Here is a 13,021-nt window from a genome sequence, read left to right as displayed (position 1 = left end):
TACCTCCGACACTCACTCACCAGTGACATACTACCTCTGACACTCAATCACCTGTTACATGCTACCTTTGACAGTCATTCTTCTCTTATATACTACTGCCAACACTCATTCTTGTCTCACATACTACTTCTAACACTCAGTCTTGTCTCACAAAGTAACTCCGACACAAACTTGTGACATACTACCTCCAACACTCACTCACCTGTGACAAACTACATCAGACACTCATTCTTCTCATGCATGCTACCTTTGGCACTCACTCACCTGTGACATACTACCTTTGACAATTACTTATCTGGGAAATACTACCTCCGACACTCAAACACCTGTGATATACTACCTCCTGTGACATACTACCTCCATCTTATCAGTGACATACTACCTCTGACTCTATATTCTTGTCTCACATAATACCTCTAACACTCACTCACTTGTGATATACTATTCCCGACACTTGCCTACCTGTGACATACTACCTCAGACACTCATTCCTGTCTCACATACTACCTCTGACATTAACTCAACTGTGACTTACTACCTCTGACATACATTCACCAGGGAAATATGACTTCCAGCACTCACTATCCTGTTACATACTACCTCCAACACCTGTCACATACTACCTCTAACACTCACTCACCTGTGATATACTACCTCCAACACTCACATTTCTGTGAAACACACCTTCTGACACTCATTCCTGTCTCACCTACTCTACCGATATTCATTCACCTGTGACATACTACACCTGACACTCTCTCACCTGTGACATAATACATCTAACAATCACTCACCTGTGAGATACAACAGTATCAGTATAGTTATGACTCACTTGTCTGACTCTCAATCACCTGTGACATACTCACTCTGACACTTCTTGTTTTACATACTACCTCTGACACTCACTCAAATGTGACATACTACCTCCCACACTCACTGAAATGTGACATATTGCTTCTGAGACTCGCTCACCTGAGACATACTACCACTCACTCACCTGTGACACAGTACCACTGATACCCACTCACCTGTGATATACTACCTCTGACAGTCATTTTTCTCCCACATACTATCCTGATAGTCATTCATCTATAACATACTACATCCAACACTCACTCCCCTGTCACACATTATGTCTGACATGCATTCTTGGTTCACATACTACCTCCAGCACTCACTCACCTATGACATATTATCTCCGGCATCACTCACCTGTGACATACTATCTCCAGCACTCACTTATCTGTGACATACTACCCCTGACACTCATTTATCTGTGACATACTGTCTCTGACCCTTGAGCACTTGGGACATACTACCTCAGACACTCATTCTTGTCTCATATACTACCTCTGACACTAACTCACCTGTGACATATTACCTCTGACACACACTCACTAGTGAAATACTACATCCAGCACTCACTACCCTGTTACATACTACCTCCAACACTCACTCACCTGTCACATACTACCTCTGACACTCATTGATCAGTGACATACTATCTCCGACACTCACTCATCTGTGACATTCTATTTCCAACACTCACTCACTGTGACATACTACCTCCCACACCCACGTTTCTATGAAATATTCCTTCTGACACTCATTCTTGCCTTATATACTACCCTAGACACTCACCTGTGATATACTACACCCAACACTCACTCTCCTGTGACATACTACCTCCAACACTCAAAACCCTGTACATATTACCTCCAACACTCACTCACTTGTGACATACTACCCCTGACACTCACTCTCCTGTGACATACTACATCCAACAATCACTCACCTGTGACATACTACCTCCAGCCCTCACTCACCTGTGATATAATACCTCTGACAGTCGTTTGTCTCCCACATACTACCAATGACAGTCATTCTTCTCTCACATACTGTCTCTGACACTCATTCTTGTCTCACATACTACTTCTGACACTCACTCACCTGTGACACACTACCTCCAACACTCACTCATATGTGACACACTCCCTTCAACACTCACTTATCTGTGACATACTACCTCCGATAGCCATTTGTCTCTCAAACACTACCTTCAAAAATCATTCTTCTCTCACATACTACCTCTGGCATGCATTCCTGTCTCACATATTACCTCCAGCACTCACTCAACTGTCACAGACTACCTCTGAAACTCATAATCTCACATACTAGTTCTCACATACTACTTCTATAACATAATACCTCCAACAGTCATTCTTCTCTTGTATTCTACATCTGACATTCATTCTCGTCTCACAGACTACCTCTGACACTCAATACCTTGGCATGTACTATTTCTGACATACATTCTTGTCTCATATACTACCTCCAACACTCACTCACCTGTGACATGCTATCTCTGATACTCACTCACCTGTTGCATTCTACCTGAGACAGTCATTCTTCTCTCACATACTACCACTGACATTTTTTCTTCTCTCACATACTAGTTCTGACACTCACGTACTCCCTCTGACACTCACACACATTTGACACACTACCTCTGACACTCACTTTTCTGTGAAATACTCCTTCTGACACTCATTCTTGTCTCACATACTACACCCGACACTCACTTACCTGCGACATAATACCCAGATACTCACCTGCGACATAATACCCTGACACTCACTCACCTGTGATATACTACCTCTGACAGTCATTTGTCTCCCACATACTATCCTGATAGTCATTCTTCTATAACATACTACCTCCGACAGTCATTCTTCTCTCACATACTACCTCTGACACTGACTACCCTGTCACACATTATGTCTGACACACATTCTTGGTTCACATACTACCTCCAACACTCACTCACCTATGACATATAACCTCCGGCATCACTCACCTGTGACATACTATTTCCAGCACTCACTTATCTGTGACATACTACCCCTGACACTCATTTATTTGTAACATACTGTCTCCGACACTTGCGCACCTGGGACATACTACCTCAGACACTCATTCTTGTCTCATGTACTACCTTCAACACTAACTCACCTGTGACATATTACCTCTGACACTCACTCACCAGTGAAATACTACATCCAGCACTCACTACCCTGTTACATACTACCTCCAGCACTCATTCACCTGTCACATACTACCTCTGACACTCATTCATCGGTGACATACTATCACTGACACTCACTCATCTGTGACATTCTATTTCCAACACTCACTCACTGTGACATACTACCTCCCACACCCATGTTTCTATGAAATACTCCTTCTGGCACTCATTCTTGTCTCATATATTACCCTAGACACTCACTCACCTGTGATATACTACACCCAACACTCACTCTCCTGTGACATACTACCTCCGACACTCAATACTCTGTACATATTACCTCCGTCACTCACTCACTTCTGACATACTACCTCTGACACTCACTCTCTTGTGACATACTACATCCAACAATCACTCACCTGTGACATACTACCTCCAGCCCTCACTCACCTGTGATATAACACCTCCAACAAGCATTTGTCTCTCACATACTACCTCCAAAAGACATTCTTCTCTCACATACTACCAATGACAGTCATTTTTCTCTCACATACCGTCTCTGACACTCATTCTTGTCTCACATACTACTTCTGACACTCACTCACCTGTGACATACTACCTCCAACACTCACTCATATATGACACACTCCCTTCAACACTCACTTATCTGTGACATTCTACCTCCTATAGCCATTCTTCTCTCACACACTACATCCAGCAATCATTCTTCTCTGACATACTACCTCTGACATGCATTCCTGTCTCACATATTTCCTCCAGCACTCACTTAACTGTCACACACTACCTCTGAAACTCATAATCTCACATACTACTTCTCACATACTACTTCTATAACATGGTGAAAGAAGAAGCAACAAGATCACCAAAAGTAACTCTTGTCAAGTAGCAGCACAAATACAAAAAACGGAACAAGAGTTACCAACCACGATGTTCTAGATAAGCTGTATGACAAAGTTCAGTCAAAATCCATAGGTTCCAAAAAGGCTTTATTTAAATCCAGGAAAGAATAAGCGCTTTCGCGTAGTACACAAGCTACGCTTCATCAGATTACAATCAAACTAAAAAGAAACTGACTTTTTATACTGCTCAGAGCGGGAAAATTAATCTCTATGGTAATAAAACATTCCTAATTAGTGAAGGTAATTATTCTAAATACATCAATCATTTATTTCAGTATCCGTTCCGTTCCGGAAAACGAAAATTTTCTGGGGACAGATCGATGAACAGCAGGAAACCAAGGCAGTGACTGATTTGGTGTTCAACCATTCTGACTTTATGCTGGATAATGATTCTATGAGCCTTCTAAACAGAGGACTTAATTTCGTCCCTGCTAAAACAGCAACCCTCACGGAAACCCTTGTAGACCTTAGACTCTTTTGTCGAAAACTCTCTCTCAAATTACTTTTTTCACAGGGAATTGAACCACTGAACAAACTTCCCTTCAAACGACCAAGTTGTTTCATTCCAAATGTGCCATCTCATGTAGAATGCTATCAGAAACTATGTGAAGTTGATATATATTCATACTTTCAAACTAGAAATTTATACAAAAAGAACAGGTTTTATAATTTATCTAGCAATGAAGGCAAGAGTTTGAAACATTTAAAAGATAATAGGAACATCTCAGTCAAGCCCGCTGACAAAGGGGGAGGAGTTGTATTAATGAACACAATAGATTACACTGAAAATATGTTACGCCTACTCTCCGATATCACCACTTACCAAGAGATAGGACTGACTGATGTCACACATATTATTAGTTCCATACAAGACTCTCTTTATGACTTATTGATGTGTAGACAAATTAGTTTGGAAACTTTTGAATACTTACTAATTAAGAATCCCACTATACCCATAATAAAAGGTCTGCCCAAGATACATAAGAATGAACTACCGATCCCCATGAGACCAATTGTCTCAGGAGAAAGATGGGCAACATATAATATCTCATCCTTTATTGAGTATATTTTAAGACCAATAGTGAATAAGTTTCCGACCATTCTAAGAGATACATATCAGTTATTGGATACTGTAGATAATTTGACATTAGACATGGATGACTCACCCTATCTACTTGTTACACTCGATATAAAAAAATTGTTCACTTCCATCCCAAATGAGACAGGACTTGAATATATTAGGGAACTTCTAGTTATGGAATCAAATTTCAGTAATGATAGACAAATTTTGATTTGCCAGCTGCTGGAACTGGTTCTACATAATAACATCTTCATGTTCCAAGGTAGACACTATTTGCAGAGCTGGGGGGTAGCCATGGGCACCCCCTGTGCTAATACTTATGCAAATCTTGTACTCCACCATTGGGAGAGATCTTTTTTGTTCAAACATGAATTATTTAAACATATGAAACTTTACAAACGTTTTGTCGATGATATCCTCATCATTTGGCAAGGAACACAAGAAAATTTTGAACAGTTACTAACATATCTGGAAACAACCACCAGTTTCTTGAAGTTCACTAAAGTAATCTCTACAGATAAGATTGATTTCTTGGATATCACACTCTGCCTCAGAGAAGATGGCAAGTTGGTAACATCCTTATATAGAAAGCCAACATGGAAGAATAGTCTCCTTGTATATGATAGTATGCACCCACGATACACATTTTTTGGCATACTAAAGAGTCAATTTATTAGAATTTCAAAACTATGTAGGGAACAACCTCTACTATCTCGAGAAGCTGATTCCTTAGAAGAGCTATTTCTAAACAGAGGCTATCCATTGATAATGATAAGAAAAGTGAGACATGATGTTATAGGTGATATTGAGTTCAATCCTTCTAAATTCCATGGAAAGACTGATAATACTAAGAGATCATATGATGAGAAATTTATGCAATTGACACCTCGATCTGATGACAAATTAAGGTTTACCATAAAGTACACCAGTGATGTTATCCAAATAAGGAAAATTTTAACTAAAAATTGGAATATCCTTACACTAGATAGTCGGACAAAAGAATTAATAGGTGACAGACCCTGTTTTCTTTATAAAAACAGTCAGAATTTAAAACAGATTTTATGTAGTGATTTCCACATTGGTATTGACCCAGTTAGACATGTCTACAACCAAACAGGGACGTTTCCATGCAATTGTTGCAACAGATGTCAATACATTTCTAAAAACCAGATATATAAGCACCCTACTAATAATTACATCTTTATGCCTACATTTCATGCTACTTGTAATACTACAAATTTGATATACCTCTCTACCTGTGAACTATGTCAAGCATTTTATGTGGGGCTCACGAAGAGAAAATTACAAGAGAGGATATACAACCATTTGTATGATATAAGCAAGAAAGTAGAAACAAATGCGTTAGCCAGGCACATTCAGGAATTTCCCACACATCATTTTTCATTTAGGGTATTACAGATAGTAACAAAGAACCCGAGAGGTGGAGACAATCAGAATAACCTTTCGGTCACTGAGCTCAATTGGATTTTGAAGCTAGCGGCTCATCAACCTCCAGGCCTAAATCTAGCCATATCCATCAAACCTATATTAATACAAAAGTCTTGATTAGATACCACAATCATATGCAATTATACATCCTTAGATTAGTTATCATTGTTTTACGTCATCCCATGGTTCACACAAACCACACATTTACATATATATATTCCTTAGCCAGTTGATCCACTCGATCATTCAATTTTGTTACATCTTATCCATCTGCCCTTGATAGGTTAGGCATAGCATTGTGAAATCTATATGTGTATCATACTATACATTTTACATGCAAATAGTGTTTATATTGTAGATCATCTATATCATACTTTAAGATTGTCTAGATTTTTCACTTGCCATTTTGTATACTTCTTTAGCCTTGTACTCATTTGTCAACACATGGGGATATGCATTTTTTCCCCACATGATAGTATACAATATAGAGACAGAACACTTGAAGTTCTGATTATATACAGAAGTATGGTTGTGTTTGACGTTATGCATGGTTCTGTCTCACTCATTGCAAATATGCATATTATACCTTATGATTTATATATACATTTTTAAATGTTATTGTATTTGGGCTTTACATTAATGCACAATAACAACAACATCCTGTTAGATGAAATACATTTAGTTATGTAGTTATAATATGTAGCAACACTATATGTGTGTATTTTTAGTTATTTTCAACTACGTTGCCCTAATCGTAAAGGTTTTAACTATTGTATTGCACTATCATGTACATTTGATATATAATTTTATAGTTTCCTATTTTAGATGAACGTTTCATTGCTAAATATTACTCAATATACATCTTTGCAACAGTACATAAACTGACGCCTTTTGCGTCGTTTATATGACATCATAACGCTATACTGTTTTGCATAGCGGAATACGAGAATGCAAAAAATCTTTAAATAACTTCTGATCCTTAGTCAAAGGGAACTACTCATTCTATTCATGACTTTGGGACATGTAAATCATTTCATTCATGTTGTAGTTCAAACATCCCTTGAACTTTCTTTGTCATTTGATGTTACGATCTCTTGTCATTGTTTACATTCTGAGATGTACGATCTTGGAATGAATCGTGAATTATTTGACTTCTCTACGGAACATTCTAATGTTTAGAAGTTATGCATACATAATGTTTTTAAGTTTGTAATTCTATGTTTTTAGTTTCTGGTTTTTAAGATTCCAGATTTCTTGAGAAGTTAAAACTTATGCGTGTTTAATGCTGCTGAAATGTGTTTTTAATGATGAATTTTAGAATATGATGTCTGCGGTTACTTTAAACCTGGAACGGATACTGAAATAAATGATTGATGTATTTAGAATAATTACCTTCACTAATTAGGAATGTTTTATTACCATAGAGATTAATTTTCCCGCTCTGAGCAGTATAAAAAGTCAGTTTCTTTTTAGTTTGATTGTAATCTGATGAAGCGTAGCTTGTGTACTACGCGAAAGCGCTTATTCTTTCCTGGATTTAAATAAAGCCTTTTTGGAACCTATGGATTTTGACTGAACTTTGTCATACAGCTTATCTAGAACATCGTGGTTGGTAACTCTTGTTCCATTTTTTGTACTACTTCTATAACATAATACCTCTGACAGTCATTCTTCTCTTGCATTCTACCTCTGACATTCATTCTTGTTTCACAGACTACCTCCAACACTCATTACCTTGGCATATACTATTTCTGACATACATTTTTGTCTCATATACTACCTCCAACACTCACTCACCTGTGACATGCTACCTCTGACACTCACGCACCTGTGACTTTCTACCTCTGAAACTCACTCCCATGTTACATACTACCTTCGACATTAATTTTCTCTCATATGCTATCCTTGACAGTCATTTTTCACTCACGTATGTAGCTGCAACATTCATTCTTATCTTACATACTACCAATGACACTCACTCACCTATGATACTATCTCTGACACTCACTCACCTGTTACATTCTACCTGAGACAGTCATTCTTCTTTCACATACTATGCTGACATTTATTCTTCTGTCACATACCAGTTCTGACACTCACGTACTCCCTCTGACACTCACTCACATTTGACACACTACCTCTGACACTCACTTTTCTGTGAAATACTCCTTCTGACACTCATTCTTGTCTCACATACTGCACCTGACACTCACTCACCTGCGACATAATACCCTGACACTCACCTGTGACATAATACCCTAACACTCACTATCCTATGACGGGCATGTATCACTTCACCTAAAACTCATTTCACCTAAACTCAATTCACCTAAAGTTCATTTCACCTAAACTCATTTCACCTAAAATTCATTTCAGTGACAAATAGTACAATAAGGCAAATCAAAGGTATATGTCCTTTTCCCCACTGTAATGTGATCCTGGTGTTAGTATATATAGTTAGGGGGTGTGTGGGGGGCATGAGGGGCGTAGCTCCCTACTTATTTTGGTTTTATGTTGTCTGGTTTTGTTTTACATTATTTGGTAAAAGCCAACTTATTCTCTTACATACTACCACTGACACTTATTCTTCTCTTACATACTAGTTCTGACACTCATGTACTATCTCTGACACTCACTCACATTTGAGAGACTACCTCTTCACTCAGTTTTCTGTGAAATACTCCTTCTGACACTCATTCTTGTCTCACATACTACACCCGACACTCACTCACCTGCGACATAATACCCTGACACTCGCGACATAATACCCTCACACTCACTCACTTGTGCCATACTACTACTGACACTCACTCACCAGTGGCATACTACCTTCATCTCTCATTCACCTGTGATGCTACCTCTGACACTCACATACCTGTGACATACTACCTCCTTTGACATACTACATCCAAAACCCACTCGTCTGTGACATACTACCTCTGACTCTTTATTCTTGTCTCACATAATACCTCCAACACTCACTCATCTGTGACATATTACCTTTGACACTCACTCACCAGTGAAATGCTACCTCCAGCACTCGCTCACCTGTCACATACTACCTCTGGCATTCACTCATTTGTGACACACTAACTCCGACACTCACTCATCTGTGACATTCTGTTTCCGACACTCACTGACCTGTGACATACTACCTCTGACACTCACTCACCAGTACATATTACCTCCAGCACTCACTGCCCTGTACATATTACCTACAACACTCACTCACCTGTCACATACTACCTCTGACACTCCCTCACCTGTGACAAACTACCTCCGACACTCACTCACCTGTGACATACTACTTCCGACACTCACTCACCTGTGACATACTTCTTCTGACAGTCATTTGTCTCTCACGTAGTACCTCCAAAAGTCCCAAACATCATTCTTCTCTCACATATTACCTCTGACACTCATTCTTGTCTCACATACTACCTCTCATACTCATTCTTGGCTCATGTAATATCTCTGATACTCACCTGTGACATACTACTTCCAACACTCACTTATCTGTGACATACGATCTCTGACAGTCATTCTTCTCTCACTCTCACACACTACCTCTAACATTCTTCTCTCACTTACTACCTCTGACACTCACTCACCTGTGATATACTATCTCCGACATTCACTCACCTGTGACATACTACCTCCAACATTCACTTATATGTGACGTACTACCTCCGACAGTCATTCGTCTCTCACACACTACCTCGAGCAGTCATTCTTCTGTCACATACGACCTCTGACACTCATTCCTGTCTCACATATTACGTCTAACACTCACTCGCCTGGGATATACTACCTCTGGCACTCACTCACCTGTGACATACTACCACTGACAATCAATCTTGTCTCACACACTACCTCTGACACTCATTCACCTGTGACATACTACCTCCGGCACTCACTTACCTGTGACATACAATCTTCGACACTCATTTATCTGTGACATACTATCTTCAACACTCACTCACTTGTGACATACTACCTCTGACACTCATTTTTATCTCTCATACTACCTCCGACACTCACTCACCAGTGACATACTACATCCAGCACTCACTTATCTCTGACATATTACTTCAGATGGTCATTCTTCTCTCACACACTACTTCCAAGAGTTATTCTTCTCTAACATACTACCTCTGACACTCATTCTTGTCTCACATACTACCTCCAACACTCACTCACCTGTGACATACTACATCAGAAACTCATTGTTTCACATACTACTTCTAGCACTCAGTCTTGTCTCACATACTACCTCCAACACAAACCTGTGACATACTACCTCCAACACTCACTCATCCATGACAAACTACCTCAGACACTCATTCTGCTCACACATAAACCCTCCGATACTCCCTAACCTGTGACATACTACCTCCGACAATTACTTATCTGGGACATACTACCTCAACTGTGATATACTATGTTCATCATCCACTAATCTGTAACATACTACCTCTGAGTCTTTATTATTGTCTCACATACTACCGCCAACTCTCACTCACCTGACACATACTACCTCTTGACACTCACTCATCTGTCAAATTCTGTCTTAGACACTCACTCACCTGTGACATACTACTTCTGACACTCACTCACCTGTGACATACTACTTCCACCACTCACTTATCTGTGACATACTACCTCCAACAGTCATTCTTCTCTCACATGCTACCTCCAACAGTCATTCTCCTCTCACATGCTACCTCCAACAGTCATTCTTCTCTCACATGCTACCTCTGACACTCATTCCTGTTGCACATACTACCTCTGGCACTCAGTCACTCACTTGTGACATACTACCTGCAACACTCACTCAAATATGGCATACTACCTTTGAGACTCACTCACCTGTGATGTACTACCTCTGACACTCACTCACCTGTGATACAGTACCTCCAACTGCTATTTGTCTCTCAAATATTATTCTGACAGTCATTCTTCTATAACTTACTACCTCCAACAGTCATTCTTCTCTTGCATACTACCTCCAACACTCATTCTTGTCTCACATACTACCTCAGACACTCACTATCCTGGAATATACTATCTCTGACATACATTCTTGTCTCACATACTACCTCCAAGATTCACTCACCTGTGACATACTACCTCCAACACTGACCTCCCTGTAACATTATACCTCTGAAACTCACTCCCCTGTTACATTCTATCTCTAACAGCCATTCTTCTCTCATATACTACCCATGACAGGAATTCTTCACTCACATACTACCTCAGACACTCTTTCTTGTCTTGCATACTACCTCAGACACTGATTCTTGTCTTCTATATCACCACCGACACTCACTAACCTGTGGCATATTACCTCTGACACTCATACTTGTCTCACATACTACCTTCGGCACTCACTCACCTGTGACATACTACCTCTGGCACTCACTCACCTGTGACATACTACCACCGGCACTCACTCGCCTGTGACATAGTACCTCCAGCACTCACTAACCTGTGACATACTAACTTCAACACTCATTTATCTGTGACATAATATCTCTGACTCTTACTCACTTGTGAGTACTACCTCAGACACTCATTCTTGTCTCACATACTACCTCTAACACTCACCTGTAACATATTTCCACAAACATTCACTTATTTGTGTCATACGATCTCTGACAGTATTCTTATCTCGCACACCACCTCCAACAGTTATTCTTCTCTCATATACTACGTTTGACACTCATTTTTGTCTCACATACTGCCTCTGACACTCACTCACCTATCACATACTATCTCTGAAACTCATTGTCTTACATACAACCTCTAACACAAACTTGTGACATACTACCTTCAACACTCACTCATCTGTGACATACTACCTCCAAAAATTACTTATCTGGGGCATACTTCCTCTGACACTCACTTACCTGTGCTATACTATGTTCAACACCCACTTATTTGTGACAAACCACCTCTGACTCTTTATTCTTGTCTCACATATTGCCTCCAACGCTCACTCATCTGTGAGACACTGCATCTGACACTTTCTCAAGTGTGACATACTACCTTAGACACTCATTTCTGCCTCACATTACCTCCGACACTCACTCTCCTGTGACACACTACATCCGACACTCACTCACCAGTGAAATACTACCTCCAGCACTCATTATCCTGTTACATACTACCTCCAACACTCACTACCCTGTTACAAACTACCTCCGACCCTCACTTATCTGTCATGTACTACCTCTGACACTCACTCATTTGTGACATACTACCTCTGACACTCACTCACCAGTGAAATACTACCTCCAGCACTCACAACCTTGTTACATACTACCTCCAACACTCACTCACCTGTCACATACTACCTCTGGCACTCACTCATCTGTGACACACTATCTCCAACACTCACTCATCTGTGACATTCTATTACTGACACTCATTGACCTGTGACATACTACCTCTGACACTCACTCACCTGTACATATTACCTCCAGCAGTCACTACCCTGTACATATTACCTACAACACTCACTGACCTGTCACATACTACCTCTGA

The sequence above is a fragment of the Protopterus annectens genome, chromosome 6.part0 (assembly GCF_019279795.1).
Source record: "Protopterus annectens isolate FY-2018-M chromosome 6.part0, PAN1.0, whole genome shotgun sequence".
NCBI lineage: Eukaryota > Metazoa > Chordata > Ceratodontiformes > Protopteridae > Protopterus > Protopterus annectens.
This window is presented reverse-complemented; position numbering follows the sequence as displayed.